Source organism: Staurois parvus, unplaced genomic scaffold, assembly GCF_062004578.1.
Source record: "Staurois parvus isolate SC_StPar_1 unplaced genomic scaffold, SC_StPar_1.0 ptg000388l, whole genome shotgun sequence".
NCBI lineage: Eukaryota > Metazoa > Chordata > Amphibia > Anura > Ranidae > Staurois > Staurois parvus.
Window position 1 is genome coordinate 4181824 of NW_028318184.1, and position 9260 is coordinate 4191083.

General features: G+C 42.9%; 1 protein-coding gene across 1 annotated transcript in view; it reads right to left on the minus strand.

Moving 5' to 3' along the window:
* The window catches only part of CTSB (cathepsin B), a 31848-nt gene extending 22814 nt beyond the window's left edge, over positions 1 to 9034 (minus strand). Inside the window, exon 1 of the mRNA XM_089685919.1 lies at positions 8917 to 9034. The gene's annotated coding sequence lies outside the window, so the exon portion shown is untranslated. The remainder of the gene's footprint in view (positions 1 to 8916) is intronic.
* Positions 9035 to 9260: the final 226 nt, after the last annotated feature.

A 9260-nucleotide genomic window follows, 5' to 3' on the forward strand; every position in this document is an offset into this window, starting at 1 on the left:
CTAATGTTGGCATAATAAAGGAAGCGGTCCTCCCAAGTGTGCCTTTGGTAACCTACACCCTTAACCCTCCCACAAGTTATAAAAAGGGCTCTCAGACTAGAGAGTGAGGGCAGCCTCTGACCAGGTAAGGGGAACCCATCAGCTCATTTGGAAGTTCCTACAGAAAACCCTCTACTGAAGTCCTACCTTAATGCTCAATTTCAGCATACAAAGTCTTTATACTCCAAGAACCAAAATGCTTTCCTGTGTACATTCTTATTGTAAGGAGGAGTATAATCAACATTCTGAATTTTTATTCTTGGCCTACAGAACAATTTCCCCCACCCCAGATGGGAGATGCTGGAGCTTAAAATAAAACACATGGGCAGTGCCAACACTATTCCTTACAATTTCAGTCTAGAAAAGGCATAGTTAGTCCATACCAGGACAATAGGAGCCAAGAGCATTTCTGGCCAATCAAAAAGCACTTTCCTGTACTTGAAAGATTTTTTAATAAAAGCTAGAAACATAAGAAAAAAAAGAAATTGTACCACATTGCTAAGGTTTTTAGTTACTGCACAAATTGAATAAAAATACTGATCAAAATATTCCTAAATCCAAATATCCCTCCACCCAGCAGGTGAAGGTTAGGCCTCATGCACACTGGATGTGCAAATGCCAGTAGCATTCTGTAGAATGAGGCGTCAAAACCGTGAGTTTTGTAGCATTTTTTGCATTACAGTTCTTCAACATTTGCGCTTTTTAGCCAACCTATACTTGCACAAAAGCTGGGAGGCACAAAAAAAGTGCTCAGATGCATTTCAGTGTTAAAGCATTTTTACAGCTGAAAAAAAATTCAAATGTTCTGCTTTTCCCAAACCTAAAATGCCCCTGGCAAAAAAAAACAAAAAAAAAAACACAAAACTAAAAGCCTATGTGCGTGTGGATACATAGGATTTGCTACCCAAAACAGCAGCTGTAAAAAACCCAATGTACTTTGGCTCAGTAGGGAGATCTCTACTTCTTCCAAGTTTTCTGTTTTTCATTTAGTTAATATTTTAAGCACTTAAAAAGCTCCAAATACAAATCTAGCAAATCAATAGTCACAAAGGATATAAATCCACTGTGTGCAACAGATTTCTTTGCAAACAAAGATGTAACCTTGTATAAGTAGCAGCAACTACCACTGCTGTACATAGTCTGCAGAGAGCAGATGTGGGAGGAGCCCAGAAGTCACCAATCACTACAGGAGGGGGCGGAGACCAGACCAGCTATTCTGCACAAGAGAGTGCAGCAGTGAGTGGTCTTTATTACAGGAAGTTCCTGCATAGAGAACACAATGATTACTGCACAGATCTAAGAAATACACAAAGCACACCAAGACTGAGTTCACACTAAGGTGACGACAATGAATGTAGTTTGCACAGGAATCACACTTCATTCCTGTGCAGTGTGCTTTGAGCCATACATTTTGTATGGCTCAAATCGCATCTGCACTAAAAAGGTGCAGGACCCTTTAAATCCGCACCTGAATCTCAGCGCGTGGGTGTTCACCCATGCGATGCAATTTCTGGCAATTGCATCAAGTTTAGCGATCTGTTTCTGGGTGTCATTAATTTATTGACACCCACATCAGATTGCAATTTATGCTATGTGATATGGGAAACCCAGGATTTGCAGCACATTGGTGTGAACCCGGGGTGAAGGAAGAATACACATGACTTATTTTAGACAATATTTACTTCTCAGAGTTTAGTTAGCTAAATTGACAGCTGTATCATAAGCAAACCCTCTACCTGCTAGAACATTCTAATTGTGCGCAATCTGTCTTGTGACTTGGGCACCCCTGCTGAAACAGCAAAACCAGATCTGACCACACTTTATGGTTGCAGGTCAGTCGCACTGAGAAAGGCATGCAACTGAAATAAAAAGGTGCTAACCTTTCAGTTGGGGCATTCCCCTCGCTTTGTACAAATGACATTTCCCTTTGCATCTCCAGGAGAGGAAGTAGACTACTAAAACTGACTGGCATTTTGCCCTTCACCAGTGGTGTACCCAAAAATTGGGCCCCCCACCTTGTCCAACACACACTACTGATATTAAGTGTAAAAAGGACAGACATATGATCATTACAGGGCCAATCAGTGCTGTCAAGACAGAGGGTCAGGGGTTATGCAGCCTCATAGGACAATCAGGGGAGAATGAAAAGCTTTAACTAGTGCTCTGCTGGACACAGACGTCACAAGACTGCTCTAACTGCAGATGAGAAAAAGGTATTTAGCAGTATATTTACTAAAATAATTGCATTTCCATGTTGTGTGTACTGTGGGAGACCAGATATAGTGAATGCAGGGTCCTGGGGAGACCAGATATAGTGAATGCAGGGTCCTGGGGAGACCAGATATAGTGAATGCAGGGTCCTGGGGAGACCAGATATAGTGAATGCAGGGTCCTGGGGAGACCAGATATAGTGAATGCAGGGTCCTGGGGAGACCAGATATAGTGAATGCAGGGTCCTGGGGAGACCAGATATAGTGAATGCAGGGTCCTGGGGAGACCAGATATAGTGAATGCAGGGTCCTGGGGAGACCAGATATAGTGAATGCAGGGTCCTGGGGAGACCAGATATAGTGAATGCAGGGTCCTGGGTTTAGTAACACTTAAGTCTCAGGAGTCTGAGATACAGTAGGAAAACCTGGCCCGAGTTAACAGTCACCTGGTAACACTGGTTTGTAAGGGGATGGTCATATATGCATGTCTGGCCACTGACATTCATAGACACCAAGTCCAGGAGGTGTTAGGAGTTTTGGCTGTACTTGGGCTTCAATAGCACAGGGAAGGGTTAGAACCCCTGTACTATGGAGAACCCCCCCCCCCCCCCCCACTGTCAGGGCAGAATCCATAGGAAAAGCTATCCAGTGCTATAAACATGAAACTTTGTATTGTTCAGACACAGGAACAGGAAGTGGGGGGAAATCCCTTAAATATGGTCAGAGAGATTCTGAGATTATTCAGCAGCCTCCTAAGGAAGGTAGCACCTTTGTATCGTAGACTATTACCTGTGAATGGACATCGTAATTTCCACCAACCACCATCTGCAGCAACCAACAAAAGACTAGAACAGAGCTGCACTGCATTCATATTCGTGTGATGTGGGAACCCACATCCCTGTTGCAGGTGATCAGCATTGTCATTAGTGATTCTTCATGGCACCCTAATGCACCTTACTAATGTGCATGCAAAATAAAGTATAGTAAAGTACCATGCATTTTAGTGTGCGCAATTTTAAAGTGTTTACACTACTGTGATTTTTGCATGTAGGGCAGCCCATCAAAGTGAATGCAACACAAACGTGTATGCACTGTTGCGCCCGCACAAACGTGAATGGAGCCCTAATCTACATTTAGGCAGCGTGAAGCTCTGAACTTAAAAAGGAAAAAGAAAAAAAAATTACTCCATGGAGATAGTTCATTTCGCCACTCCAAGTCACTCAAAGCTCAAAAAAGTTATGGCACTACTTTGTAGCTCCATTCAGGCAGATTGATGCAATTTTGCCATGGAAATGTGCAAATTGCATGCGCTCATGCATTTTGTCACATGACCAAGAGCCTTTCTGGCATGGCAATTGATGTCACATTACATTTTTCTCTATTGGCTAATACAAACACTCCACAGCTCAAAGCCTGAAAACGCCTGTACAAAATAGTGTACAAACCAGAAGTGGACTGACAACTCATGGGGCCCCCGGGCAATAGGGGATCATGGGGCCCCTGTGTCCTTGCCCAAACTAAAAAAAAGCCTATGAAAAAGGTACCAGGGGCATCTCATTGGGGCCCCCTACTGACCCCAGGCATTGCCCGAGTTTCCAAATGGTCGGTCCGCCCCTGGTACAAACTTTTGCAAAAGTGCAACAAAATGCACAAGATAAGGCAGAAAAAATGCTACGCTCAAATGTGAATGGAGCCTAAAACAGACAAGTGGAACTGAATATAGAACGCATGATGGTCGCTCATGCATCACTAACCGCATGATGTGCAAATACATGCGAACAGATGCAGCTTCTGGCAACATTTTATACATGCCAAGAGGCTGCCACCATCTACTACACCTGTAATCTCAGCAGTAGAAAAATTCGTACTGCAGAAGTCTCCAGTTTGCTCCTAATCGACCATGGCAATTTTCAAACTAGTTTGAAATTTCCAAATGACAAAATCACACTGATGAATGCATGATGCATGCTCATTCCTTTTCATTTGAAGGGAACACCTGCATGAGCAACAAATACTGATTGCGATTTGGAACAGTCACAATTTAGCTTGTTTCTTTTGGAGGCAACCACTCCAGAATTTTATACCATGGTTACTGAGCACCCAATATATGGAAAGGTTTTCACATTCGAGCATTACAGCACCGACTGATGTGCTAACCCGAGAGCCCATTCATTTGAATGGACTCCCATGCCCCGGGACACGCAGGGAAGAAGTCCCTGCACTTCATTGGAAACCACAGTCTGCACGGGAACCTCTGTTCCCAGTACGGTTGCGATTTCTAGTGCGGGCGGTGTGACATTAGAATTATGGCACCCGCCCATGGGTCCGTATTCTTCGGTGGGGGTGGTGCAGCTGCATGGATTTTTTGGCAGATTTGCAGCGGCACCACCTGCACAGATGTGAATCAAGCCTTAAGGTTAAGATAACAGGATTTCGATTCCAAAATGCATTAAGCCTGGGTTCACATGTCTGCGATGCAGTATTTCGATTCCAAAATGCATTAAGCCTGGGTTCACATGTCTGCGATGCAGTATTTCGCAAGTGATTCGCACAGGAACCGCATCACATTCCTGTGCAAATCACATGTGAATTATGTGCGGTGCAATTTGAGCTATACATTTTGTATGGCTCAAATCGCACCGCATCAAAAAGGTGCAGGACCCTTTTTTGTCTACACTAGAATCAGATCACATGGGTATTCACACCTATGCGATCCGATTCTGCACATCGGACTGCATTTTACAAACCAATTTCAGGGTGTTCATACACACCTGCAGCGGTTCGCATAAACGGGGTGCGCTTATGATGCATTGCAGAATTCGCACAGAAACCGGCGCAAATTCCACACTGCGTCAATGTGAACCCAGGCTAATGCCCTGTAGACTAAGAAAATCGTCCGAAAAATTTCACGGAACCATTGATCGAACGATTTTCTTTGTTGAGAAGCAGGATGTTTTAACCGATAATATTGTGAACAAAAAAAAAATCCAGTTGAACAGTGAAAAATGTTTCGCATACGAACAACCAATTTTCTATGCGGTGGTATGACGATCGTGTGAAAAAAACTAAAAAAACAAAACCAAGCACTATCATGCATGAGCGGAGGCAGAAGATGACCCAGATGTTTATGTCCAAGGAATCTTTGTAAACACGAACGAAAAATCCAAATGTTAAAATGTTGATTGGCCTAATGAGATAATGAAACCAGAATTCTGTGTATTATATTTTTGTATCACCATTTATGTATATAGGTCATGTAATAAATTATACTCATTGATGGCAATTGCTGTGTATACCGCTTGTTCTGGCCGGAAGGGCGTGGCTACAAGGTCACATGCACACTGCATCACTTCCACTTGTATGGAAGACAACACTACATATTGCCCGAACGAACTTTTTTTTTTAGATTGGTTAATGGGGGCCATGATTTCGATCAACCAACAAACGCCTCTTGGTAGTCAGATAACCGATCGGTCAATTTTCTAATCGTGTATTCCCACCTTAAGTCTCTTAATTTCTGAAATACAAAAGGATCATAAAAACACCCCGTACCACAAGCAGTTAAGCCCCAAACACAATGAGAATATTGGATAAATGATAGTCTTTTTTGCATGCTAGTCTTAAAGCAAAGGTGAAGGTTACTAAAGTTACAAAAATTAATGTATTTGTATTGTATTTTCGGACAAAAACTGTATGATTTGGTATCTTAAGAAATGATCATGCTTGTCCATTCTAAAAATTTCAGATGAAGGTGGTACGAATGATCAGATTATACGATCACAGAGCGGTGTTTTTCTTGCGATTCTCCGATTGTGTGTACTATATTATTATATTTTTACAATAATTCTATTTTATATTTTTAGGATTATTCTTAGATTGTAAACTCGAAAGAGCAGGGCCCTCAAACCTCTCATATTGTTTGTTACTGTATTGTCTCATGTACTGTCCCCCACTATATTTTACAGCACTGAGCAAACTTTTTGGTGCTATATGTATAATATACATATATGTATATGTATAACACTTTATAATAATAAAAATACAGGATTTATATAGTGCCAATAGTTTGCTTAGCGTTTTACAATACAATGTGAGACAATACAGAAACAATACAAGAGGGTTAGGAGGGCCTGACCCTGGGAGACTAGGCTTTAGACTGTCCGCAGGTTAAAAAAAAACAAAAAAACAAAAATGGAAAAAATAAACACATGACCTAGTCGAGCACCAACACCCCACATATAAAGGACAGGGAGTTTCAAGGAGAAAGCAACCCAATCCACCGTTTCTACGCAGAGCGATTTATTGCACAATCAGGATTGGCATTTCTTTTATGGATATAAGCCAAGTGTAAACTACTACATAAGATACGAGTATACTGGGACTTTTTTCCTGGGACAATCCACCACCCTGCAAATGATCAGCAATAGAGGCGATTTCAGTCACCTATACAGCAAAGACATATGGAGGGGGGGGGGGGGGGTTGCAGTACAATCACTATCCCACCTCCCCCCAGTGCATAGCACCAGCCACTCCCAGGAGTACTTCCTGCAGCTGCCATGGTATAAACACATGTGACTGCCCCCCCCCATTCTGTTCACCATTAGAGGATTTCGATCGCAGCAGCACTTAACACAAAGGGAGACTGTACACTTACAACGCAATAGGGCCCTGCTCATAAGAGCTTGCAATCTAATAGGGTGGGGCATGTGGCACAAAGTACTGGGGCTCCGTCCATGATGTCACCAGACTGCATGTGACCAAAATCTTCCTACAGAGGTCAATACAGAGGAGGGGGAATCCCAAGAAGGAAGAAGATCTGATCATATGCACAGCACACAGCCAGCAGAACACTGCAATTGTGCAATGCAGCAACACAATAGAAGATCATATACATGATGGAAGGTCCCATTACAACCTGAGATTAGCCTTTAGATTGCAAGCTCCCATGATCAGGGCCCGCCTAACCCTGATGTGTTGTAATCAATATGTCTCCTATATTGTCGAGAGTGGTTGGCACTATATAAACCCTGAACATTAATAGCATGATAGCATAACAGATGACTGGCTTCCATATTCTGCAGCTACTGTGGAACTACAAGTGTCAAAATGGCCATGCTGCACATGCAGATTACCAATGAGTATGCTACAAAAACAAAGCTTTAGCGCGGTGAGTAAATGATTAGCGCTTCCGCCTGGAAGTACTGGGGTCGTTGGTTTGAATCCCAACCAAAGCACCACTTGCCTGGAGTTTTCATGTTCTCCCTGTGCCTGCGTGGGTTTCCTCCAATTTCCTCCAATTTCGACCCACACTCCAAAGACCTACTGGTAGGTGATTTGGCCCTAGTATGTGTATGTATGGATGTGAGATCGGGACCTTAGATTGCACACCCCTTGAGGGTTAGGGACTGATGTGAAAACACATATATATATATATATATATATCATAAATTGACAGTGCTATACAAGTACCTGTAATAAGAGGATGCTGTACTGCAATCTCAATAAAATAAATCAAACAAGTAAAGTTTGTCTTTATATACCATAAAGAAAAATGAGTCATGTTATAATATATGGCTACAGTGGCTTTGGAACTACAGCTCCCAGCATGCCATGCAAAGATCTGAAGTCACACCAGCTGCATTGTGTGTAAAAAGGCCACAGTTGCAAAGATCACATAAAAACAAATAGCAATACATAATACAGATTGTTGCACTACAAGTCCCAGAGAAGAGTTGCATGCACTGGATTGAAGCCTCAGCTACTGAGGTCACAATGCAGACACTTCCAGAGGCTAGAAAGACATTGTTACATTGTATCCTGTGTACTGAAAACATGATCCCTCACTGTTTATACATATGCAATGTGATCCCAAACATTGTTACATTGTATCCTGTGTTCTGGAGCTATGTATCAATGTCATCCTAGACTGACCAGTAGGGATTGGCTCTGATCCCATGAATACACATACAAGGTGATCCTAGTGTGTGATGTGTCCTGTGTTGGTGCAATATACAGGTCATCCCCCATAGAATACAAGGTGCTCCTAGTGTGTAATATACAGGTCATCCCTAGATTGTAAGCTCCAAGGAGCAGGGTCCTCAAACCCCTCATGTATTGTATCTGTACTGTCTCCCACTATAATGTACAGCACTGGGAAAACTATTGGCACTATATAAATACTGTATAATAATCCCCCATATGATACAAGGTGATCCTAGTGTGTGATGTGTCCTGTGTTGGTGCAATATATACAGGTCACCCCCACACATAACGCAAGGTGATCCTAGCATGTAACATACAGGTCACCCCCAAACATAACGCAAGGTGATCCTAGCATGTAACATACAGGTCACCCCCAAACATAACGCAAGGTGATCCTAGCGTGTAACATACAGGTCACCCCCCCCCCCCACATAACGCAAGGTGATCCTAGCGTGTAACATACAGGTCACCCCCCCCCCACATAACGCAAGGTGATCCTAGCATGTAACATACAGATCACCCCCAAACATAACGCAAGGTGATCCTAGCATGTAATATACAAGGTGATCCTAGCATGTAACATACAGGTCACCCCTATATTATTTTTATATATATCTATAATCTTAGTGCCCTGCTGTGCAGGGATGGCTCTGATTACATGTAATCCAGCACAATGCCCTCTCACCTGGCTTGCTGCAGTCACACTGAGGGTGGGGGATGAATACAGAGATTTCCCAGCAACTCTTTTATATAATCTGCTCCAGGCCCCGCCCCCCACCGCCTGACTCATCACATGACCTGTGATTACACAGCAAGCCCCAGCCTGCACAGCACAGCCTGACATCCCATTTAAAGGGACAGGGACAACAAACAAAGCAACAGAGAGGAACCGAAAAGCTAGCACAATGGGATGGGGTGGGGGAAGGGATTCATTAAGTACTCAAAGACAAATGAAAGCCTCCTACAGGGGATCAGAAAATGGTAAAAATCCTGCTTTTGAAGAAATCGTCCGATAATCTGATCGTTAGT